Source organism: Maylandia zebra, linkage group LG6 (genome assembly GCF_041146795.1).
Source record: "Maylandia zebra isolate NMK-2024a linkage group LG6, Mzebra_GT3a, whole genome shotgun sequence".
Lineage (NCBI taxonomy): Eukaryota > Metazoa > Chordata > Actinopteri > Cichliformes > Cichlidae > Maylandia > Maylandia zebra.
The window spans coordinates 28,709,855-28,736,522 of record NC_135172.1 but is presented as its reverse complement, the minus strand read 5'-3'; the positions used below and the strand labels follow the sequence as shown (position 1 = coordinate 28,736,522).

At 40.1% G+C, this 26,668-nt stretch overlaps 2 protein-coding genes across 5 annotated transcripts in view; one reads left to right on the top strand and one right to left on the bottom strand.

Moving 5' to 3' along the window:
• palm3 (paralemmin 3) overlaps positions 1-15,988 on the bottom strand; it is a 31,222-nt gene extending 15,234 nt beyond the window's left edge. Inside the window, exon 1 of one of the 2 annotated variants that reach the window (XM_004567826.6) lies at positions 15,484-15,988. The gene's annotated coding sequence lies outside the window, so the exon portion shown is untranslated. The remainder of the gene's footprint in view (positions 1-15,483) is intronic. The other variant, XM_004567825.5, reaches the window with a different exon arrangement.
• Positions 15,989-22,509: 6,521 nt separating this feature from the next.
• The window catches only part of LOC101464840 (phospholipid phosphatase-related protein type 5), a 67,370-nt gene continuing 63,211 nt past the window's right edge, over positions 22,510-26,668 (top strand). The window contains exons 1-2 of one of the 3 annotated variants that reach the window (XM_004567829.5): positions 22,510-23,108; positions 26,272-26,388. The gene's annotated coding sequence lies outside the window, so the exon portion shown is untranslated. The remainder of the gene's footprint in view (positions 23,109-26,271; positions 26,389-26,668) is intronic. The other 2 variants (XM_004567828.5, XM_004567831.5) reach the window with 2 other exon arrangements.

Genomic DNA, 26,668 nt, shown 5'->3' with positions numbered 1-26,668 from the left:
CTGGCTTAAACAGGAGCACTATAACACCCTAAATATATTTTGGGGAAATTGCATCAATTTAGTCAAAAACTGAGATTATAGGGGAGGACGGTGAGGAGAGGGAGTCACTGAAAGGCCACCCATTTACATTTTGATTGTGGGTGAGGATGAAATCATGCTGCTGACAGAAATACAGAGAAGCAGGGTGGCCAGCACCGCAAGTTTCTGCTCCATTTTTTTTAAAGCTCCTTTCACAGTTCATCCTATAATGACGCTAAGAATACCCCCTCATTAAACTGCTTTTCCTGGTTCAACCCGAAGCAAACAAAGAGGGTTGACGACTAACACAGCAGTGTAGGTGTGCAGGATGGCGTCCTGCTATGCTGGCTCCCTGTTTCACACAGATGTTGATTCAGCTCTGTGACTGGCTCTGTTACAGGCTTAAAGGCAACAATAATCACATAAAAATGCATAATGGCAATGTATGACTATGTGAAAGGGGCTTTGAAGAGATGTGGGGATGGAGATGGGAGATCAAAAAAATAAAAATAATATAAAAGAAGGTGCCGACTGAGAGGAGTGGGGAGCAGATAAGTGTGCGGTATCGTGTGTCCTCAATTACTATAAGCTTACCTAAGTACTAACAGTGTTAGCTTTTTTTCTTTCATAAAAGCAAACCTCATACGCTGAAATCAAGTATAAAGTTTATTGCATCAGCTTGAGGCTCATTTACAATATTGCTTCTAAATGTCCTATTTGTGTTTCTGTTCAGTATTGCTGTAGTTCTTTTCAGCCTTGGGGAATAGAGTCTTCAACTGTAGCATTTAAACTGCAGAAAGGAATAGTCAAAGATGACAGGAGCAAAAAAAAAAGGTTCAAAAACACACTGGGACTAAAAGTTCAATCTGGAAAGTTTCACATTTTCTAATCTGTGAAACAAAGAGAGACAGACAAAGTATTTCAAGGCCACCGCAAGTTCAAAATATCCTTCCACCAAAGTGCTTGGGAACAGGAAGAGCGAAAACATCATCCTTCGGCAGGAGAGCGTGCAATCTCACCGACCCTGATCTCTGAACCGATGCATCCTCTGCTTTCGTCACCGGCTCTTGCTCAGGAAGAGGCAGATTTAAAGAGCCTGCAAACTTACTGTAAAACAAATTAGCAGACTGAACTTCATTTGGAGACGAGTCAGTCAAAGAAGCAATTATTCTTTAGCTTGAGGGATGGACAGAGCAAACTGTAGTAAAGTGCTTTTTCATCAGCTATTGACTTTTGGTTGCTTTGCAGACCCAGCAGCAGAAATTACTTATTGGAGATGGACATCCTGCATATCTAGATGGAAATAAATCTGACACGCAGTGGGAAGGTGTGTTTATGTGGGTTATGTGTGTGTGTGTGTGTGCTGTACATGAGTGGGTGGTATGAGTGGAATTTGTGTAGCTTGGATCGTTCTGTCTCAAAAGCACACGGCCAACATCCTCTGATTGACAGTCCAGGCCAGGGAAATGAAAACACCACATTCCACTGCTCTGTGTGTGTGTGTGCACACGCGCGCGTGTGTGTGTGTCTGCGCACAAATCACAAAAAAAAAAAGTTTAATGTGCAATTTGTGTGTGCATTCTAAATCACAGAGCTAACAGTGTAGTAGACACCGGAGCATGTTGAGGATTATCAGAATCAACAGCAGACATCACAGAGCCACTCCAAGTCATTTATCCACTTCATAACTCCAACTACAACCTAGCATCTACGTAACAAAGAGGATAAAACAATTTGTGAATATAAAAGCGCAGAGAAAATCATCCACCTACGAATCTCAGATTTATCAGAGGGTTACCTTTGCAGATGCGAACAGTAAGCTTGCACAAGTCATCACAAGGGAACGCATTTGCTTGAAAGCATCAAAGGACTCACTGCAGGAGGATATCAAAAGACATGTTCCAGTGGCTAAGACTAAAGTGAGTTTAATGCACTGACAATCTGACTAAACAGTGTTGAGAGAGGAGACAGTGATGGAACAAAAGCACCTCCAAGGAGCAAATCTCTTTGCTCTCATTTGGTCTCTTAAGTTTTACAGCAGTGAAAAAGATTCAGCGGGATCAATAGGATCCTGTCAGGTAATACACTCACAAGTGCATGTGTGCGCACACACACACACACACACAATAGAGTCTCTGTTGAGCAGGTAGTGGGCTGGTCTTCGTTCTGCCCGCAGTATCCTGCTCCAACATAGCACACACCCACAGAACTCCATCCGGGGTTGTACCTCAAAGCAAGTTCAAAGATATGTTTTTGCGATCTTGCTCCACTAAACCTAATTTCTGCAGTAAGGGCAAATACAAAGCTGCTTATAAAATATTTGAATCTACCAAAGATTTGTCAATATAGCTACGACCACATTCAAATTAAATGGGTGATGTTGTCAGCTTATGAACTTATGACCAGTCACAAGTCAGGAAAGATCTACTAGCAGCAGAGCAGACACATTTTACAAAGAGCAAACTATATATATGAACTATGACAAGGTTAAATACGTTACATGCTAAAAACAGCAGCGTTGTTCCAGCCCTAGCAGCACTGTGTGAATGCGTGTGTTTTAGGAAAAGTGTTCAGATCGTAATATTAAACTGTCTGAAAGCAAGTAAAGAGCAAATAAACAACCAGCAAGAAAACCTACGCTTATACAAAAGGTCAACAACTACAAAGAGTTGGACATGAAACGATGGAAACAGATAAGTCACATCTGTGAGAAAAAGAACAACAGCAAGGGTTTAAAAATACTTGCAGTCAGTGGTTAAAAAGAAATTTATAGATTGCATGAAAAAAGGGCTGACTCTGCTGGAATCTATATTCCTCATGATGCTCGCCAGGAAAGACAAAGATTTTAAGCAGTCTCTGAAATCTATACACCTCACTATCTCTTACGCAGGGCTGCAGGATATTCTGAGAAGGAATGAATGATGATGCAATTTTCAAAGAGGTAACTGGTCAATTGGAAGTGATTTTCATATGTGCTGGTCTCTTATCTTGAACGTAACCTGTTCCTGGGCAGATTAGGTGGGCAGAAAGTGAATCATATTCATAATCCTCGGCTGATTCATGAACTCCGGTTGTGATTCTCTTTCCCAACTGGAGTTTGGTTCACTTGGTTTGAAGCAGGGAGAAAAAGTTACACACTGTAACCTATTAGACCTGGAATGTCAGTGCTACATGGATCCATGTACAGAAATGAAGCAAAGCGAATGATAGGGGGCTCTTTCTTTATGGAAGGTTTAGTTTCTTTTGTGTCACAAATAGCTCAGAAAGGTACAGGAAATACTTATTGGGAACAATTTTAGTCAATACTGCAGCTTGACTGAATAGTGTTATCCTGTATCTGACAAAATGATCTACCAAGTCTGCCTTGCTGTGCCTACTGACATATTCTGTGCTGTTAAACTACAGTTTGTGCAGCCATTATGTCTTCAGGCAAACACAGATGGCTGAAAGAATACTAAATACCGTATATGGCTACCTACTGCTCGATGCTGCCCTCCGAGTGGTTCTCAAGACGGGCAAGCTTCTGATCACTGGCTATGTCAAACTCACCATCTGCCACACACATTTAAAATATTAAGTCTAGATGGATTTGGGGTGAGAAATATCAGTTCCACAGCCATTAGGCTGAGCGACTGATCAAAAGCGACAGCATGGCGAGGCCTTTGTTAAGACCTTGTCATCCACTCATCAAATCAGCAGAGGGGCTGCAGAGATTAACACGGTCATCCAGAACATACATATGTATGATGAAGCTGAAGAATAATGCGCGACGCAGCTTGGATGAGTCATCGTGGCTTACTGAGCATGATTAACATGCAGGATTATCTGTTTTATCCAAATGTGAAGAAGTCAGATTGCTGTAAGAGTCTAACTGTACGCACTTTATAGAATGGCTCAGTTTTAGAAGTGTCAGTGTGCGGAAACACCTCTGTGATCTGAAGGTTTGTGTGAAGTCAGCTCAGGCAGTCTTAATGTAATTAAGAGCTAACAGGGGATTATTATTTTGTACTGAAGATTTCATAATGTTCACAAAGATTATATTTAAATTTGGACTAGATTAAGGTAAAATTTCAGTATTTTTTATTTGGTCTGTAAAGTCAGTGAATCTCTTCACGCCTTAAATTATGGTATGTTGGGTTGGACGTCTCTAAGGAAAGTTAACATTATACAATGTAACGACTTTGCGATTGGGCTATTAAAAAGATAAAATAATTGCATTTCATTTATCATCCATGATGCACTGAACACTTCCCTTAAGCCACCACTGAAAACCATTAACTTTTGAGAACTGTGACTGTATAAATGAAAATCGAATTGAACCTAAAACGAAGCACAAAATGTTAAATTGACCTTTTGAACATTGAACAAATTATTTTTAATATACATTTTTTGCTACTATTTGTGACATTTTTGTGCAAATGACAGAAAATGTGTTAAGAGTTTTCATCTCAATGAATAAATAAAGGCTTGATTCAGTTTGAGTGATGCGAATTTTGTCATCAGAGGATCAGCGCCCTCAAATTTGTACTCCAGTACTCGAGATGTACTCTTCAGGGACTTGAAAAAGTGAACAACAGTAACTGCTCATCCGTGGTGCCTGTAGCTGTTTGTGTGCATCCACAAGTGAGCCTAATCCCAGCCTCAAGCTTCAATTAAAACAAAACCAGTAGTTAAACTTTTAGTTTTACAGCTAGTTTTGTTTGGTTTACTGCAGTCGATGACAGTGCAACTTAGTCACTGCTTTGAAAAACACAGCTATGAGAGCATGATGAGTGGCCATCTAAAACCACCCAAGGTGTGCCTTTATCCACATCTTCTTAGCTGTGGACAGCTTGCAATTAAGCCCACGCACTTCCAAACACTATAGCCACTGTCCCACTGCAGGGCCAGCAGAAACTGCAAAGGAATGCAACACACTGTTCAGCATGTGGGTCTAATAAAATATCCCTATTAATATCACTAAAGGTTTCAGCCGTGTTTCCCTGGCCTAGGTGAAACCCATCGAATTGACAAGGAAGATGTTTGCAAAATGACCATCATGAAAGCACTGGCTAATAGCTGGGTTACCACCCAGCTTTTTGTTTGCATGTAGACTAAGTCATGACCCTGCATGACAGTTATAAAGTGTCACCCTTAAACTGTAAGATGCGTAATCACTGTGCTTTCAGTGTTTTGGTATGCACAAATTCCCTCTATCTGCAGCTACGAAACACTGTGCACAGGTAGTCAAGGTACGTATTAGTTTTCCCGATAAGTAGGAAACCACTGGTTTTTAACCCTGAGGTGGAATGCACCGAGTGGGTGGTGTTACACTCAGATGAGTGAAGATTATATGTTAGATGAGGCTTCACAGGAAAGCGAGAGAGGGTAACTCGATGTCATTACAGTCATTATAACCTTTTACAGTATATTTCACTTTGGTACATGGTGCCAGTGTCATTGCAAGACGTATACTGTTTACATAATAGCTCTAGAAGTGTAAACTTGAAATGAATCTGTAATTTTAAAATGACTAAAACCTCCTAACTTGGAGGAGCAGGGCGAGCTTCAGAAATGAAAAAAGTAAGGGGAGATTAAAGAAAGCATAAAAGACAGATGAGACGGAGACATAAAAGGAAGTAGAGAGGTTAAAACAAGCGGGAGAACAAGAATTAGAGGAAGTGAAGTTAAGAGGGGGATCAGAGTTTCAGACACCTGTTCTGACAAGTCCTGACAAGACACTTGAGGCAGTAACACCACTTTTAACAGTCTACCCGCACACATTAAGTTCACACCAAGACTCTTTATAACGCCCCTGTCTTCATTCTGTGCAGACACATTCACAACAAAGCTAGAATAAAACTAGGAATGCGATAGTAATTTCACCTGCAATAGTGCACTAACAGTTAAAACTGTAAAATAGTCATTTTTCCTAGAAATACAAAAGTGACATTCACATTGTAAGTAAATTACTGAATATCCTGAAATAACCTTTGATGATATCCTCTTATAAACGCTCTATTCCATAAAAAATATTGGACTAAAACTGAGTTTTAAACTTGACACAAGCTTATATACCGAAACTGTTCACTAAGCATAAATTTAGTTTGGAAAACATACTGGGTACTTTTGACTATTCATTCATTAGAACCTGATAAAACCATATTGGGTTTGAAAATACAATTACTCTTGTTTTGTTTAGACTTCATTTAGGAGCTGATGTGAAAAGGAGGCTTCAACTAGGCTTGGACAGACTGGGCTTGTTCTTTTCAAAGAGCACTTTAGAAGCCTTGTGCACTGGCAAAATGTCATCAAAATGAAGGAGAAGACTCTTTTCTCCCCAGCCCAAAGTGGCTCTGCCTCCTCTGCTCAATGATGCACGCAGGCAGTAAGGATGTTCATTTATATTGCTGCCTTCAGGTTATCTGTTTGTGCTGCTTTGTGGTTTAATCATTCACCACTCTGTGCATTAGGAAACTGTCGACTGTGTTAACTGAAAGCAGGTCGTGACAGGTGGCATTCATGCAGCAGAATCTAATAAACAAAGGCTGCGAACAAATTCTGAATTAAATACTAATCAATTTTAAAATGTATTTCTTGGCTAGCGTACTGATGATGCAGACTGGGCCAGGACTTCATTTATTTTCAAGTCAGCACAGAAAAGTCTGGGAGTAGAACTGAGCGAGTACAGTGAAACACATCTAATGATCGTTATCAATGATTTGACCTCTTTTTGGTTACTAAGACTTATGATTGTGTTATTTTAGGATGTTCTACTCAAGTATTTTCAGACTTTCTATTCCCACACAATTCTTGTCCTAAGTACTCTCTTTGCACTTTAGGTAAGAGTGTGTTAGACATGTATTGGCTTGCTTCTGTGATCTGTCTGCTTGTGTGCCGGATTAGTGCGTGTATGTGTGTGTGTCAGGCAGGTTTGGAGAGGAATGCAGGACTGTTGTAATCCAGTCTCGGTTCATTTTCGCTATTGTCACCGAGTCAAAAGCCTGTAGGCCTGTTTGCCACAGGGCCCCATAGCTCAGTCATGACTACAGACATATTCTCACATATAGTACTGCAGCCTAAATCGTTTTTAAAACAACAACGGGACAACACATCATTAGAAAAGCAATCTGTAGATACAGTGAAAAGAACTCTTAAAAGATCTTTAAATTTCAAGTTTTGAAATAACCTAAGGATACAGTTCACTAAGGTAACAAAATGACCTTGGAGTTTCAAAGTGGTGTTTGTTTAAATTTGTTCTGGAGGATATCCAGTCACCTTGCAAATGTCTAGTCAGGCAACTTAATGTTTAACTTCCCTCCTTCCTTGTAATCATTGTGGACAAGCAAACACAATTTCAACCAATCATTAAATACGTTAAAGACAATACACTGATCCTTCAATCCATAGCTGTCAACACTCCCAGCTTACCATTATGTAAACACAATGTTAGAAATGTGACATGATTTTGCTGCATTTCATTTGGGCATTATCAGTGCCAGACTTAGCTAGGCTGATTTAGTTATTATGGTATAGTTTATCCCCGGATGTCAAACTCGTTTTACACAGAGGGCCACATACAGCTTACTTTGATCTAAGGACGGCCAGATGAGTCAAACTTGTAAAGATGTTTAACTACACATTAAAATGCTGTGTCATGGCAGTGAATGAAAGACATCCGTCATTTGTGCTTAAATTGTAACAAACAAATGCGTAAAATTACAGGTGAAGTTCTGGTAACATAGCTAGTTTTTGTTATTTCACAGAAGAAAAATCCCTTCTTTTTCTGTTTTGTTAAATGGGGGCCCGTTGTAGAAAACAAAACATGTACTATAGTTAAATTTCTATAGTAGATAGTGGGGAAAAATGAAAAAGTCTACAATTTAAGCTTCATATTTTTCAAAGTGTCCTTGCCGGGCCGATTCTAGCCCTGGGGCATTATGTTTGACAAACCTGGTTTACCCTACCAAAGAGTCTAACATTTTTAAATATTTTTTAAACATAGTCATAGACAGTTAGGGAAATCTGTCACTTAAACCAGCGGTCCCCAACCTTTTTTGCGCCACGGACCGGTTTATGCCCGACAATATTTTCACAGACTGTCCTTTAAGGTGTCGCAGATAAATACAACAAAATAAAAGTAGTACCGGTACTGAAAAAAAAGAAGATTTATTCATAACACACGTGAAAAGACCCAGGAAAACCGAGTTAACGATAAAAACGATAACAAAATAACGCTGAAAACCGATAAAAACCCTGAAAACCATACATTTCACACCTGAGCCTCTACTCTCGCGGCCCGGTACCAAACGACTCATGGACCGGTACCGGCCTGAGGCCCGGGGGTTGGGGACCGCTGACTTAAACAACCCTCTTTTTCAAAATTAACTTTTTCTACTGCTCACTGAGTGACTCTGCTCTGCTGACCTTTGGCGTTCCTCAGGGATGTGTTGTAGGACCTAATGTTTTCTTTAACATTCTTCTTTTAACAACATATTTTTCATCATTATGAAAAAAAAACCCAGAGAAAAATGCACACCTCACATATTCTCAGACTTCTTAACTTCAGCTTTAACATGTTTAGTTTAGTTTGGATTGCAAACACAAGCGCACAGACACACACTCATACTTATGTAATTGTTATAAACAGCTGCATTCGTGTGTAATGGTTGTCCATAGAGACGCCTGCTCTGGCATTGTGGAATAGTTTATTAGGCTAAATAATTAACTGCCTTATTTATCTTGAGCTTATCTAATAAAAACATTCAACAGTTTGTGCACCTGTGTCTCCGTCTTCATCTCGGGCTCTTAGAGCCACCCAAAGCTGAGTGGCTCTAAACACAAGTGGAGTAAGCTATCACAGATAAAACAGGGTTTGCTGCTCTTCTTCATGTTGCCCTCAAGCTTTTTTTGTGCTGATATGCTTTTTTTGCCTCACATTTGTAGTCTGACGACTTCTCCTTTTTTTCACCCCTGCCTGGTTCCTTTGCTATTGCATAGAAGTCTTTTCCTTCAGTAGTGTTTGTTCAGTCCTGATTCCAAAAGAAAGAACATCTAATAAAGCAGTTCTCCTTTTCTACTCTTCTCGGAGTTTCTTGATTTTACATTTGGTGTGCGGGATTTCAATTAATGGGGCTTGTAGATGAAGATGAACACATTTTCTGAAAAGAATCCATATACACATTTCTTCCTTCGTTCACACAGATGTGACACAGTTTTATACATCTGTCCCCTGGCCTTTGCTCCAAATCACTCCTTGGGTAGAGTACAGTGTCGTTCATCTTGATTTTCTTTTCCACTTAAAGGGGATCTATTACAATTTCTCCAACTTTCAGTCATTCACACACACACTATTATCATGTTGGATGCTCATATTTAAAGATGGCCAAAACTGCAAATAATAAACTCATTGTCTGTGTAAGTCACCCCATACTTGAAATGCTTGTGCTTAGATACTCTTACATGTGTGATGTCGGACTGGGAAAATTCATAATATAATCATCTTGGCTTAAGGAGAGGTTCAAGAGCTAAAACTGCTCATTTTAGACAAAAGATGATGCTGCACCAGGACACCAAAATAAAATAAAAGGGGTTGTTTTGTTGATCACATAATGCTTATTCTGTGAATACAATGAAACTTAAGAATTAAGAGGTAGATAAGAAACCACATTAAGAAACCATGACCTTATTCACTCATATCCTCCAAATGTAGAACATTACCTCCTTGGTTCCTATTTATCACATAAATCCAAAATCCCACTCTTAATATGAGGTACATAAACTCCACAGGTCATGCTATCTCAAGTCCTCGTACACCTCAGACTTTCAGTACAACCGATTCTGCAGTGGTTGGATGCATTAGTTATGGGCATGAGAAGGAGTATACAACACTAGTGGGTGGTTTTGTGGAGTGGTCTGGGAGAAATAATCTGCTTATGAATGTGAATAAGACCAGAGAGATGACCTCAGAAGGAAGAGGACAGCTACACAACCCATGTCTATCCTGGCGCAGGATGTTGATATGGTGGAAGAGTACAAGTACCTGGGCGTCCACATCAACAACGGGCTGGAAGACCAGTGCTGTATACAAGTTAAGGCTGCATACAAGAACGAGATGAGCAGGCTCTGTTTCTTAAGGAAATTCAGATCCTTTAATACAAGCAGCAAAATGTTGGAGATTTCTTCCAAAAGTCCATTAGTGAGTGCAGTATACTTTGCTGTGATCTGCTGGGGATGCAGAATCAGACCTGCTGACACAAACAGACATAATCAACTGATTAGGAAGGACGCCTCTGTGACTGGCTGCAAACTGCATACTTTTGGAGGGGAGAGGAGGTCAACGAATAAATAGTTTCCCATCACTGACTCATTGTATCCCCGTTGTTTGTTAATTTAGTGGCAGCAAGTTGTGAAATGATTTTGGTCCCTTAGCTTGTCAGTTTGTGGACTGAGCCTACCTGGTTGGAAAATGTTTTACGTACGGCCAAAACTTAACTACACCACCTTATTCTGTACAAGAATGTTTGGTTCTTTGCAGTACTGAAATCTATTAAAATGGTGTAAATGAATATTATTTCCAACCATATATGCTTGAAAAGTCTTTTGTAGCAGAAGTATAGGCTTGGCAAGGGTTTCAATAGCAGCTGACTCAATAACACTTTACCACACTAAACAGGCTATTAGTCAATGTATGAAGGTAATAACTCTCTTTATCTACAGAGCCAAACTTTGGAGTTGGCCATTAAAGTCTGGCACGTAACACCTGCAACTCCATCACAAGCTCTGTGTCTAGTTAGACTTATTGACAGAAATCCAGTAAGAGTGAAGAGTCCAGTAAGAACAAAACCTTTCAGAGCAGGTATGATACACACGTTTCTTCAAATATCCAGAAAGGTTACAGCTCACAATCTCTCATGGTTGCCATTAGACACGGAAAGGGGGTTTAAATGCAACTTCAAAACAACATGTTGAACATTAATTGGTATAAAAACTCGTGACTGCAAACAATTATACAAAATAAACTTCAATAATAAGGGAACAAGTAATATGGATGGGTTTCCAGGTACAGACATCATCATGTGTTCTGGACCTTTCTTTACTGGGAGGGGCAGACGTAAGAGCATAGGACCTTTCTTGACCAAGCAGTAGTTGTACTAATTGTATTTTACTGAATAGCGGACAAGGACACATACCTCTAGGCAGCAAAAGAAAACAACACATGTCAACCCCCTCTGATGATGAAAATACCGTGTTTATGCTGTGATTGCAATAAGCATTTCTGCCAGGACTAAACCACAGCCACCAAGCCCCTACAGACAAACTATGCTTGGTACATCAGTTATATTTTCAGTGTGGGATGTAGATCTGTCACTGGCAGTTTGTGCAGTTCAGCTACAGGTGAGGTTCTTCCAAAATTAGTTGTGAAGTGGCAGTGAGAAGATGTGGTTTACCATATAACTGACTAGACAAGAGCATCACACATTGGCTGCAGCTATGGAAGGATGCCTAACATTAGACTGATTTCTGGAATCACAAAAATGTGAGAAGACTTCAGCTTCTCCCACCACAAAGACACAGACTCACCAAAAATGTGGACACAGTCCTTTCAGTTTTTTTTTTTTAATTGGGCTGTTTTGTTAAACCACTTTAGTGCACATAATCTAAAACATATCCAGTTCCTGTTTTGCAACCATGCTATTCCAGTGTTTTAAACATCCAATACTTCAGATAAAGATTACCACATTGTTCAGAGTAATTGTTGCGTACAGTGTGCATTAGTGGGATTCTTTTGTTACATCTGTGCATTGCTTGATGGCCAACCTGACTTTGTAACCTAGTAACCACAACTGTGGGCTTTTTTGTTTTTGTTTTTTCTGATGTCTTGTGGTTGTATTACTTATGTTATCATCTTTGTTTCATTTGCAGATAGAAACACCAAATCATTCTAGTTTCTGGAACAGAGCTGCAGCTAGCAGTTACTCTCATTGTTCTCCATTATTGATCAGTTGTTTGGTTCGTATCACCCTCCCACATTTCTAAAAGCACAAGGTTTGTCATGGAGCGCTTGTGTTGTTAATTTATTATCATATAAAGAGTAACACAAAGAAAAATCACAACTGAGACACTGATTCAGATAACCTTTTTGGATTTTTGCTTGAAAATGTACTTAAATGATCAACAGTTTTGCACAAGCAGCAGCTTAATTTGCTGTTAATTACCATTGTATGTCCATCAGAAAGGCCAGATTATCCTGTGGCGGTTCATTAACATTCCTTTTCTATGTATAAATTTGAATTTTACAAGTTGACTTTCCTCCAACGTTTAATATATGATAAAAGCCACAAAGGCACAGGTGACATCTTAATGAAGACTGCAATCTTACACCACAATTTAAAAAGAAATGCATTAGAGGGATGTTTTAAATGCTGGCAAGCTAAGAAGCTAAAGTATTCAGACAGCTTTCAGGCAGCTCTGATATTTCTTGTTATCTCCTCAGACTCCTTCGCTGCCATAACACATTACTTAACTCCCTAATCCTTGACCGCTTGATTAATACTTTTCTTGTGCAGACAAAAGAAGGGATCTTTACTCTTTACCCAGTAAACTGAAGATAGTAAATGTTTTTCCATCCACCCCCTCCCTGTTCGTACTGTCAGCGAGGATTTTCTGAGGCTTTAAGTCATTATTATTGCAAATGAAAGGAATACCACACACAGGCGTTGATTTGAAGAGAAAAACAGTCGTCTGTGCCTAAACAAGACAAGCTAAAGAGACCTGACAAAAAGATGAATCTTATACCACTGTTGATAGCTCAGTATTAGGGAATGGTTGCCATGTGAGGCATCTTCGAAGTGACATGGTGACATATCGCTGAAACATCCTCCAAGGTCATGTAAGCAAACTAGGAAACAATATTCTAGGATGAACTCTTCTTAAAGGGAGAATCCATCCTTTTACACAAATCAATATCTTCACTACTAAAATCGGAAAAGTTAAACTAGGTTATATCTTGAAGGTTATGCTGGCTTGGGCAAAAAGATTTCTAACAAGAAAGCCTGTGTTACAAACAGGGCATGTCAAGTTTTAAAAACATAGCAGTGCAAAAAGCTGGAAGGCTCTAACCAGGGACGCTTTTAAGTTCTGTTTTAAAGCTTGGCCCATATTAGGAACTAAGTAAGAATCTATCCATGTATGATGTCTTTGATGCAATACCTAATTGGTGGAGGAACTGCAGTATGAGTCATAAAGTCATAGTGGGACACAACAGCTTTGCCTAAAATTCGAATTCCAGTTGCTAAAATTTAAATACTGGCAAATGAAACCTAAACCAAATAATACTAGAATGCTGAGACCTTTCTGTCGCAATAGGAAAGACTAAAAAAAAGCTTTACATGTGACCATTATCATAGTAATCTGTTGTTTGCACAGGAACCAGCTCTGCCCATGCTCTGCAATCTGAGTCTAATTCTCTGTTTAGCCAAAAAAATAACCTGAAGCAAGATGTGCATTTTGCACACTGAGATAGAAGCATGAGGCACAGAGTGTGTGTGAGGTAGTACGCCCAAGCAGTACCACACAGTGAGCAGAGGGAATCATTAATCAGGCAAAGCTCCACAGAACATACTTTTAATGGAAAAAGTTGCACTTGTGTAAAAAGCTCAGCTAAAATTTGACAATGTGCTAACAATCATGGAGGAGTTGGTTACTGGTGTCAATGCTTCAGTGAGGGGCAAAGAAATGTGTAAATCCAATCTCACTTAAACCAGGGATGGACAGACTTTCACGGAGAAATGCTGGAGGCGATTTGACAGTGAGGAATTTCCCTCCTGCTGGAAATTCATCCATCACCCAGTTTGCCAAGCAAAGAAGTGGTGGGTTTCATCACTCCCAGCTACACTTTTGTCTCCTCCCCTTTATCTTTCTGTTTTTTAATCTCCCTCTGCCTTGTCAGAGTCTAACTCTCCAATGCTCTTTTCAACAGGATTTGAAAAGATAAAACTCTTGCTGATTGGTGGTGCTGACGACCACACAGTCTCTCCTGTCCTTTTATCTGCCTTTAACAGCCCACTCTCTCTTCCTTTTTGCACATTTGTGTAGATTTCTGCAGATTCATATAAAATCTAAATGCTCTGCAAGCGACGTGCATGCGGATCTGGCTGCTATGGTATATTGTTTGTGCATCAAAGATAAAACTTTTCAGCTGAACAACAACAAACAGGCCGTCACTTTTTGCTACACAGGAGTTGGCTTTATTACTATGACACAAAGCAAGAGAGACTGCTGTGACAGCCAAAATGCAACAAAGACATCCACACCATTAAAAGTATGAAATTAAAAAATACCCTTCATGCATGTTTCATTTGTGTCCACATAATGTGGAACATTCGAAGGCTATCTTAGACAGATGTGCTGTCTGGCTTCTCACAGAAGATATTAGCGAGTTTAATGGTTATTTAAGATAAAAATAAAACTGTCACTGTGCAAGAGCAGAAAAACACAAGTTGGAATCAAACAGATGAAAATGTGACAGCAGCTGAATGCAGCACAACTTGCTCTTGGTTGACATTTCAGTCTCCTTCTTTCTCCAAATGGCCTCAAGGCCCTCAGTCCTTCAACCTGACAGAAGACGAGCCATGTCTGGAGCTCCTGCTGGGCGCTCGGCTTGTAAATCAGTATACTCAGCTGCATGCTAAGCAGCCTTTGTTTGATAGGCTGCAAGTTAAATACTGGTTGTTTAAAAGCGAAACTCAGAACACAGATCCTGCATGGCTGTTGGCGAAAATGATGAAACAGCAATGTGTTCCGCTGTAAGTTAGTGAGTCATGAGAGCGAGAAAAACAAATGTGTGGTTGATCTGATATGCACACCTTAAAATCTGCCTGCTGTGTATCCGTGTGCGGGGTGTCTGCGAGCACCGCTGGTGACATGCAGCTGCAACAATAACTACAAACATGCAAAAAGATGGAGCCTCTATCTCAAACCACATTTCTTGAAGCTACTCTAAATGAACTGCAGACTTGTGCCTCATGGGCGTAATTACCCTATCTCTCAAAACTGATAGAAAGATATTGGAGAACAGAGACGCAAATCGTCTGATACTTAACTGTGAAAAGTTGGGGGTTTTTTGGTGGGGGGTTAAATGATAAAGTCCTAATATGCAGGACCAAAATTTTCTCTGTGAGTTGTATTAATGTTTTTGATCAGGATTAAAGAAACTAAAGAGGGTCCGAAAAAAATAACATATGCGACCCTTTTAAAATTATTTCTTAATGGCTTTAATCAAAAGGTAACTCATTAATGTAGAATGCTTAACAGAGGTCAGACAAGTCAACAGCAGCATGGGCTGTCCCAACACTGTGGCTGGGCTCACTTCCACCTCTTGGCTCAAACTCAAAAGGTGTCAACCGACCACGTACACCAAATACTTGTTGCAAATCGTGCAAAGAATATTCACGGGGAAAATGAAAACATTACGCTGTTACTCACCAGCTCAGGCTTGCCCGCTTGATGATATTATAAGTCCAACACGGTGGGAAAGCTGAATTACACAAAATAGAAAAGTTAAAAAAAAATGCGGGGAGAAAAAAAAGTGACCCTTCTTCCGGCTCAATCAATTTTATGAAGAGAGCAAGAAGAGTTACAAAAAATGCGACACAAACTCCCCGGGTAGTGTAACTGTACACCTGAGTAGCTTCAGCGCGGAGCTGGCCCCAAAATGTGACAGTCGTCACATGGAGGCTGGACGACGCGTCGTCAAATGTGTGAAACTTTTTACTTTGAAAGAAAATAAAGTCCTCGTCAAACAGAAAGCGCTTGAAAAAGTGAAAGAGTCCTGCCTTTCGGCGCTCTCCTGCTCTTCCAAACCCGCTTTTTTGGAGTGTATGCGTGTGTGAGGAGGACCAGAGTCGGTCTGTCCGGCGGTTACCTGACTCCAGTCATTACCGTGAGGCCAGCCCTCCTCACAACAGCAGCTGCCGCCTCATGTTTCCTGGTATTGTCGCTCTGAGTGGCTGCAAAACCGACAAACAGCTTTCCTCAAAAGCAACAGGTTGAGATGCTTTCCTCTTTTATTTGCCGAGGACTGAGCTGTGACCTGCGGCTCTGGCTCTGATCCGTTACATTAACATAAGAGTAACGGCGAAAACTCCAGTTACTGTAGTATTTACTTTTCTTTGCGTTTCCTTGTAGCTGTGTAGCTGCACTGTATTAAACCAAGTCTCAATGCTTGTTTCTCGTAGGTGTGCAAGGCCAAGTCGTTTAAAAGGTATGACCATCACGAAAGTCTAACCAGGGTATGAACAAAAATATAATTATCATTATTAGCATCCCTTTCAGTTTCAGTTTCATTAGTGGCAAAATTAATATGCATGCTTTTTTTCTCTCTCTCTTTCGTATGTGTGCAGAGGTGGATGCTATCTGATTTGAACCCGCTGTTAGATCTGCAATACATTTACCCAGTGGCAGCCCCATCTAACACAGCTAGCCCAGCTTCCTGTCTGTTTTCAAAGGAAAAGAAGCTTATTAAAAATAACCGAACTCAGAGCAATTATAACACTTCAGAGGACTGCGCAGTAAAAGTGCAGCTAATTGCATGTAATTAGGTAGCCTATATATTGTGGTCCAGCTTTATGATTATTTGTGATGCTGTTCAGCTCCTTTGTGTTATGCTGACAGGTGTTTATATTATTTTGACCAGTCTTTATATACCACCAGTCACCTCTAGCTGTGAGGTGAGTGGGTGGTATATATTGGATTGCCCAATATGTAGCTGTAAAATTAATAGACTGTAACTGCTCAGGGCTGCATTAAGCTATGCGTGTATTTATTATTTATATAGGATGGGAGCCAGGGATTAGATTATAAAGTGTGACCTGTGGGTCATCTGCCTAAATGCTCCTGAGTGTCTGATGTAAACAGGTGCCTGAAATCAACTAATTCAGCTGCATTCTGGTTGCTTGATGGAAACACGAGAGGCTGTTTGGAATATTAATAAGCAAATGAGACAAGGGTAATGTAGGAGTGGGTTGCACATTTATTTGGAATAGCTAATGTGTCATGTCCCTAACCTTTATTTTTCTGTTTGCAATATTTTAAAAAGCAGGGGGGAAAGACACAAAGAAGAATTTCTTGTTGCCTTTGGTAGTAATTTTGCTTGTTTTGTGAACATATTAAAGCCTAACAAACTCTGCATCTACTTTTAAATTACTCTTCAAAGCTTACTTTAACCAAAAGTTGTTTTTAAATAAATAATACAATATTATTTCTTTATCATCCATTTCTTCTTATCGTTAATTAATTCATTACTTAGCCTACCTCTCATAGTCTGTCTGTCCAGGTTTTATGCCGTGCTTTCATATATTGTTATTTTAACTGTGTTTGCCTTTCTTTTTGAGTTTGGATTGTGATCTATTGTCCTGCTTTCTGTACAGCACTTTGCAACCACACTGTTTTGAACAGTGCCCCACAAACAAAGCCTCATTGCTACTGGTAATCATTCAGGCTCTTGTGCAGAAAAATCAATGTTGAGATGCAGATGAATAGTAGAGAATATATATGCTTGTGTTATGATATATTGCCTCATATCAAGGAAAAAGGATGAAAAGCAGGCACGGTTATACCATTCTGAAGTCCTAATCTCAGACAGTGTCACATACCCCTTCTTATATATCAGCTTTCCAGATAAAGAAGCTCAGTATGTCTCTGCACTGTCGGCAAGCAGCTAGGCTGTCCTTGTGTCTACCAAGGAGCCAAAACACCAGGCACCACAAGAAAGCCAAGGTCATCATCCTAAAAGCTCCATTAAGACTAATTTCGTTTAACCTCCAAAAATCTAATGCACTATCATCTTCACAGTCACCAGATCTGTGTGTTAATTTGGACAGAATCTATTTCAAGGTGCACTTTTGGTGAGCTGGTAGGCACTGGGCCCAAAATCCTTACTAAAGTTGTTTTCACATGTGCCCTGCAGCAGATTTTTCTAGACATTATTAAGAGGAAGTGCACGGGAAAATACTAATGTCTGACTCAGGGAGACTGCCCATTAATCAGTCTTTAACCTGCCAGTTCCCTAGTACAAAATACATGTGAGTCCAGTTGTGCAAAGTTGGGCCGATAGTGCCTTTAGTCCAGTAAATTTACAGCTACTGAGTAGTTGTCTGGCCTCCTGTACTCCCATTGCTCATTGCAACTCAACGATGTATTCCCATTAGCTGACGCAATCTAGCTCCGGCTCTTTGTCACATGTGAGGAAGGACAGCTTCAGACAGTGTCTTGACCTGATTCACATGACATTATCTATGGTTCACGTGTGAAAAAGTCTCAGGGCACTTTATATCAGTGATAAAATAATTTTATGAGTGACAGAAAGGACAGACCAAAGGCGCTATTCAGCTACTCTATAGACCCATGAAATAAAACTAGGCCAAGCTATTTTTACGTATCATTACAGCTTAGTCATATTTCATTTATACTACATATACTTCATCCTCATTTTCCCGCCATTAATTGCTTTTTTAATTTTCCCAAATGTAGGGTATGAACCCCTGATGTCCAAGCATAACAAGTTCTTTAGAGATGTATTTTAGCCTCATGAATCACAGCTTAGCTGACCTGTGCTGTCTCTTCTTTATAATCCCATTTTGCTTAAAATCTGATTAATTCTTTATATCTGAAAGTCCCTACCATGGCAATTTGAAGTAAGAATGTCCTTGGCTGTGATCCCCTACAGTGATATTATATGAAATGAGTGCATCCACTGACTCGTCCTACTTCTAATTCCCCAAGATACAGTCTTCACACCACACCAGAGAGAGAGAGAGGGAGCACGCAGGCTAAAATCATATAGATAACAATACAGCAACTAGTCCTTTGTCTGTGTTTGTAGGGGAGGCATTTGGCAGGGTAGCAGCGTTTCTTTAACAATACTGCATGCACAGGCTTTTTGTACCTTTGTGTTCACGTGTAGAAGTACCAGCATGGCTCTTTGTTTGCCTGCATCTGTTTTAATGGCATAGTTTGAAAAAAGCGCTGTTCTTGTCTGCGTGCTTATGTAAACACAATACAAATGTAAAGAGGAAGTGGGAACACTGGTTTCTAATGGGCGGTTTACTGACAGGGTTTTGTGGTTTTTAAGAGACAGAATTATCTCAGTGAGGTTCAGCCAGGTTGTTTGCCGTGTAGGTGTTCTCACACATAATCAGGTAAACAGGTACTTTCCACAGTTGTAGCAAACAGCACGAAATAATACACTTCATTCATACATTTTTGGCAATCCAGCATCACACAAACAACTAAAGGCTGGCTAGTTTCCATTTGACTGAGTAGGAAACTTTGTTTTTACATGTACCCTGGTCATCAGATGCTCTGTATCTAGAAAACATTGGGGTTGCGGTTCATTGGTGAAAACACCTTGTGTCTTCTAACAAACCAGTGTGAGCACATTTGTTAAGGCAAACATTAACAGGGCAGACGCTTGTCAGCACAAAGGTATAACCTGGGGCTGAAAACAGTGCTGACATAAGATGTGACAGTGAAGGAGTAAATCTTTGGACTTCATCTGGTGCTTGCAAACAATTGTGTGTGTGTTTATGTGTGTGTTGTCAAGCATTTAAGTAATGTTAAGCTTCACCTTTATTCACCATCACCTGTATTCAAACAGTCATGTGATCCACTTGTGACGTAAATGCTGATTAGGTTATCAGCATCACATGACTGTTTTTACATTACTTCCATGCCTGAAAAGTCCTTTCTAGTGCAAACCTGTGACCTGTGAAGATTTAGATCCTGCCACTCTCTAATAAAACATTAGCTGCACACTTAATAAAGATTTGTGAAGTCTATTGTAAACACAAAGCTGTAGTTCCTATAGATGGGGCTATAAGGAGTGTGTTCAAAATGACTGTAAAGATGATAAGTGTACTGCATGTGTTTCTGTTTGTGTGCATGTCCACTGCACTTGTGTGTCTCAGTGTTTGCAGGCTACACACGCCCACCTCTGTGTGCTTGCTCTATTTAAAGAGCTCTGCAGTGTCTTACCTTGCTTGTTTTGCCCTTGACTTTGTCAACTTTTCGTGCTTTTTCTGTTCTTAGAAAGCGTGATGCAATCTAAGTTAGTCAGACATACATCGTGGTATTAGACCAGAAGGGCATATCTAAAAGCATCAGCTGTCATAGAAGAGATATTACAGAAAAATGTACACCTGCAGTGTTTGGGCTAAAGTGATGGGATGGATGAAAGTAGCTCTCCTTTGGGAGATTATAAAAGACAGATATTAATGTAGTCACAAAAAAATACTGCAGTTCTTATGATGTCCTCGCAGGAAGCAGGTGCTGTGGTGACAGGAAATTTGTATCTGTGCAAAAAAAATCCACTTATCCTTATTTTTTTTTATTCAGATTTATTAGCTGTGCAGTTATTGATATGATTTTCTTTTATTTATTTTTTTTCATGCCCAACACTTTTTTGTTGCTTCCGAGAGCAGTGAGTTAGGCTAGTTGCTAAAGTGTGTTTTTTTTTTCCTGTGTGTGTTTTACAAGTGGTGTCATTAAGGCAAGGTCATTATTAAGTGGCACTTGTTGAATCTACATTGCGTTTGTGCTGTAATAGCATACACGTTTCTGCGTATTCACATTCCTTTCCTTGATATACCATTCAATGAATGTATTAAGTTACCATGGGAACCATGACATCTGTGACACCACGTGATATTATCTCTGATTTTCAGAAAAAAAGAAACACACTTTACCACATGTGGTCCGTTGTCCCTCTCCAGCTGTGAATGATTCGTTTGAGTGCATTAGAAAGGTGGGTGGCTTCCTGTTAACGACGGAGATGTATTCAAAAAACTGTGTTAGCAATAGGGATGCCAAACACCTTTACTTATTCTTTTATTCTCTTTAGATTTCATTCATCATAATGCTATAGTCTCAAGATGCAATTTGCTATTATTGCCTCGTTTTTATATATTTAAGAGGGATGCAGATATCGTAAACAAGGTTGGTTTCAGCTTGTCATCTAAGGGTGTGGTTTTGGAAGTAGTGGGTGGAAATTTAAAAGGAAGAGGTTTGAAAAATGGATTGGTAATTTCAGATCAAAAGCTCTCTCAATCTCTCTGAGATTATGTTTTTGTTGTTGTTGTTGTTGTTGTTGTTGTTGTTGTGTGTGTGTGTGTGTGTGTGTGTGTGTGTGTGTGTGTGTGTGTGTGTGTGTGTGTGTGTGTGTGTGTCCCTGACAAGGACTAAAAACACTTAAATATATCTATCACTGTTTTGTTTTGTTTCTTATCCAAGTTAGAGTGGGTTGGAGCCCCAGAGGAAGCCCACATAGCCACAACAAAATCAGCAAATTCTGTCAACAACAAAACGAAACTTAGAACACAAATTTTGTTACAGTGCATTTAGAAAAGGTTATGATTTTAGGTGTTTTTTTTGTTGTTTGGTTTTGTATGTGCATGTGTGTGTTTGTGCTAGTATGTATGATTGAAATATGAATTATCGGAGTTCCTTCTGTTTCAGAACTCTGTGTGTCTGTGAATGCAACAACAATTTTTTTTCTTGTCTTTGTCATTTTTTTCTTTGCAGTCAATGTGAAGCCGCAGCTGTATGATGTGCCAGTAGTCCGAATGCATCTTCAGTGGACGCCACGTCCTCTGTCAGTGTGAACAGCCAGCCAAGACAAGACACTACAGCATAAAGAAGTAAAGTATAAGCTCACAATATAATCTGTGCAGGCTACGTCCACCCATTGATGAATGTAATTGCGATGCCTATATCGTTAGCTTCATAGCATAAGTGCCTAAGTCATTGACTTAGTCAAATGACTTAGGCAATTATGCTATGAAGCTAACGATATGAGACAAAGAAGTACAGACCTGTGCAACAGCGCTGCCTGGTTATTTCACAGTGGTCCAACAGTTCAGCCTCTGCAGCATGTCTAAATATTTACCAAAGGTTACCAGCACATCAACATGTATATGCATGCGCGGCCACAGAAATGCACAAGGTTTCGTTTTAGCCCTGAGGGAGGCAGAATTTATTAAAAATTATGCAGTGTGCTCTTACGTACATACAATAGCCCAGAAAGCTGCCCGTGAACTTTCACCTGAAGGCCCGTGACCTACATTGAAGCGTGTGGGGGATGCATCCCACTTTTCCGCTTGACGATGCATCATTAACCTACTTCTGACTGTCCAAAGCCAAGTCCCTGCAGCTCACCTGAACCCACCGTTGAATTTAGATACAAAAGCACACACACACGCACACATACGAAATGGCACCATACCATTAGTTTATTTTTTTTCTCCATTGCTTTGGCTTTCCACTTTACCATAATTACACAACACACAACGGTACACTCGCTCTCACAGAGTACATGATGTCTTCCTGTGTCAAAGTGGTTTCCTAGGGTACTAAAGTGCACAGCATCTACCATTTTAGCCACTGTGTTGCTTGACACACATACAGTCCCTCCTTCTCTCTTTATCTAATGCTCTCTCTCTCTCTCTCTCTCATACACATTCTGGGTGCTTTCTACTCTCAGTCTCCACTCCTGCCTTCTCATTCTCTTGTTCCCTCTTCCAACTCTGTTTTTTCTTCTTCTCCTCTTTGCTTCTCCTCCTCCTCCTCTTCCTCTTCCACACACGCATACAGATGCACACACACATTTTCTCTCTCGCTTTCTTTCTCTCCCTCTCCTCATATCCACCGGCAACTGAGCAGGCTCCCTCACCAAGCCCGTGGATCCCTTCACTTGACTAATTAGCCTTGAAGTGCTGTTGAAGATCATCATATTTAGCTTAGTGACCTAGCGGCAGAGTGCAGACAGATATAGACTTGGCTGGCTGGAGGCAGAGTGCCTGGCAGCGGGCAAGCTCTCTATCTCTCTCTATTCACACTCACCGCCGAGGGCTTCTCAGTGGCGGAGCGGCGGAAGTGAGGGGCGTTTTTGCTTTGAAAGAGACGAGAAGGGGAAAAGAGAAAGAAGCGGAGCTGAGACCACAACAAAACCTCAGAATGGAAGTCCGCTGCAGGAGCACAACCTCCTAGAGACAGAAACTGTGAGGTGGCAGCCGTTACTTTGCAGCAGCACTGCTTCCAACAAAAAGACATAGAAGGTGAGACTTTTTCAAACCAGTTACTGCTGTGTTTTTTTCTTCTGGCTCTTTTGGGAAACATTTTGTTCCTAAATTTGTGTGAGTGTGGGTGTGTGTGTGCAAGAGAGAGCGAAAAGGAAAAAGTGTGAGTGCAGATGTGCATCAGTGTGACCCACATTGTTGAACCTGAGGAGCAGCACAGCAAGAATTCTCTGTAGGATGTCTCTCTCCCCTCTCTCTCCTTCTCTCTCCTCTTATCTCTCTTCTCCTCTCCTTCTCTCTCTCTCTCTCTCTCTCTCACACACACACACACACAGACTCGCACGCAGCTGTGTGACACCACTTGTTGACCTGACATCCAAATTGACATGCTATGAATATTGAAATACTGGTCAGTTGTATGCGTGCACGCATTAGCCCGTGCACACATTTGCATGAATATCAGTGAATGTGTGAATGCACCTGTGCATGTGTGAGATAGTGACTAACTCTTTTTGTGCTGTGCTACCAATGCAAGGCTTAAGGGTGAAAAAAATCATTGTGAGCAACATGGACAGCAACACAAAAGACAATCAGACACAGCTGTCTTATGCCTGATTGCTTCTCACTGCTTTGGAAGATGGGAACATAAAAGAAGACCCAAATACAGTATTTACAGCATGCATTCCCTGTGTGGGAATGTATGCATATACAATACACAGTCTTTTGATCTCCTGCCATAACCTAAACAATCTTGTCTTTCATGCTCTGAAGCAGAACCTTACAGTGGAATAGTGTTTAATTAATGAAGCAGACAGGTGGCCTTGAAATTAAAGAATCAAATACATTTATATGAACCACAGCATGAATACTTGTGTCCGTTTCTTCATTAAGCGTACATGTCTGAAGGAAATTCTTGAATATTATAAGAATTTTTGGTCATTAACAAGCCTCATTCAGGTCTATAAATAGCGGGACATGATGTTTGATAACTGCAGAGGAACCACTGATTCTTTAAGTTTGTGCACAATGTCACCTGAGGGTGATTTTTGCCCAAATTGGGATTTTTAATTTAGAAATCTTCCATGTTTAAAGTGACAAAAATATAATTTTTTCACTCCTTTCACAGCATAAGATGATTATATAAAAAAAATAAGTTCTTTAAATCTTATCTTGTTGCTGCCTCAGAAGTCAGAAAAAGCTTTGATAGCATATATGTATGAGCTTAAATTATCTGCTAGGGGAAAAAAAGCTGTTAAAGATGAGAGAAGATCTAAATGAATTCCGGGTTGTCAGAGTATTACATCATTAATTCTTTCTTTATTAATGCATATATTGTATCTCTACTATGCATACTATGACAGCGTTTAACTGCCGTGCTCCTGTTCGTCATGCAAATGTGCACTTTGAATCGCCGTCACGAATAACAAGATGGTGTATTTTTAGTGTTTGTGTAAACAGGAATGAATCATTTACCTTGTTTTTACTCTTATTTTATTTTTAATCTGGCTTCTATCATTTTAGGATGTGACTGATAGGGGGTCAAGTGCACAACGAATGCATGGACACACTCCAAACTTGTGAAGTGCCTTCCTTCTCCTCTCACCCATAATGACCATTGATTGGGGAAAGGGCTGACAAGGCAGCAGAGACTCTCACTAAGCCATAAAGTCAGCAAGATAATTGTTGTCAGGGAGATCGGGGAGGGGGCTAAGCTCGATATCTGAGAGGAAAACCAATTGGTTTGCGAGTGAGTAAAATTATATTGAAGATTGCTGAAGCCTTTTGCTTTATGATTGATAATATCAGGATTTCACAGTTCTTGAAAAATGCATTTACTGTGTTAATCAGAGGATATATTGGAAAGCCTTTTGAGGCTCTCCTAAACTTAAAAGAGTAGTAGCTGTCATTATTTAGCATGAGCGCAGTCATTTGCATGTCACAAACCCCTGAGCAACTCATAAGCTACTCTTCTTACTCTGACTTTTATCATCATCCCCCCCCCCCTTACCACCTCTTCTCAGTTTGGGGACTGGATCTGTTTTTCTTCAGCGTGTACCTGTTATCCCTCAGTCACTATAATTTCCCATTGCTGAGTGCTGGCTTTCACCCCACCCGCTTGATTTCTGAAGAGTTTCCGAACGTCTGCATCAGGACTTTGTCTCGCTCTTATCTCTTACTGTCAGGCTTTTGTTTTTGATCATCGCTCCTCTGTTTCCACTCTACTTCTCCTCCTTTCAACCTCATTTCCCCTCCAATTCTTTTGATTGCCTACCCATACTGGTTTGTGTGCGTGTGTGTACCTGTGTGCATTTTTGATGTGCCATGCAGAGTGTCTTTACAGGCATCCCGACAATTTGGTGAGTGAGCTGGTGTGGATGTATACAACTGTGGTTGTGTGTTTGCTTTGGAATAATCTTTTTGTATTCGTACTGATGATAGATAATAAATGGTTTCTCTCTTTGTGCTCCGACATGATTATCTATGAAAATATGAAGCACAGGGGTTATCAGCTGTTTCAATGGGGCCAATTTATTAATGGATGGATGGCACATTGTGAGCATCAGGCAAAAAGTGTCCTCATTATAGTTAATGATCTTAAGTAGTACAACACTTGGTGCCTCTATTGTTCACCGTGAAGATTTAGTCCCAGAAAAGCGTTACCATATCTTTAAAGAAACACATCACCGAGCTGATGAAGTGATAGCGAGTGCAGCTTTCTCTTATGCTAGGAGAAGCGGTGCTCTAACAAGATGAGTTGTGAGAAAACCTTTCCTCAATTATATTTAGGAGTTCTCAGGTCCATTTTTTTCATTATTAAATGAAGAAGAATATACTTTGAAAAAATCCCCCCTAAAAACTCACCATGGGAAATGTCAGGGGGGTTGTGTTTTAGGTCAAATGAAAAATTACTAGTCTGCCAAGGAGATGATTGGTGGTTGTTTGCCAGTTTGTAATCAAGATTATTCAAAACTGCATGAAAATTTTAGAAGAGGCGGGGCTGGGATCGACAACAAAGTGATTTCTGGAGTTGATTAATGATTTATTATCTTTACGAGACAGGGCAGCTTATATATTTGCATGTGATGTATATTTTCTCAAATAAATATCATAATTAAATAAGATAAATTAGAATACACTTTCTTGTATGTCTTCAAGAAAACGTCATACTCTTATCACAGTCCAAATATCCTTCTGCACCCAGGGTCTCAATTCATGCATGGTGCAGAGGCATTTTCAGCCTTGACTGTAAGCAGTGAAGACTCAGACTGCTGCAGAAGAAGATGTGTGTAAAAAACACTTTGATATTGACTTTGTAAAGGTAGGTTCAATCTACTTTATATACCACAGAGTTAATCAACAATTTTATATCTTAATTTCTTAGTTATATATTCTACAAAATAAATACTCACTTTTAGGCAAGTAAGTGTCCACCTATCCATTTTTATCTGTTTATCCAATTCAGGGTTGCATGGGGGCAACAACCTGGGAGCCTATCCCAGGGTGAGACACAGGATCACCAGTCTATCACAAGGCTAACACATAGAGACAGATAACCATTCCCACTCACATTTACATCCATGGCCAAGTTAGAAACACCT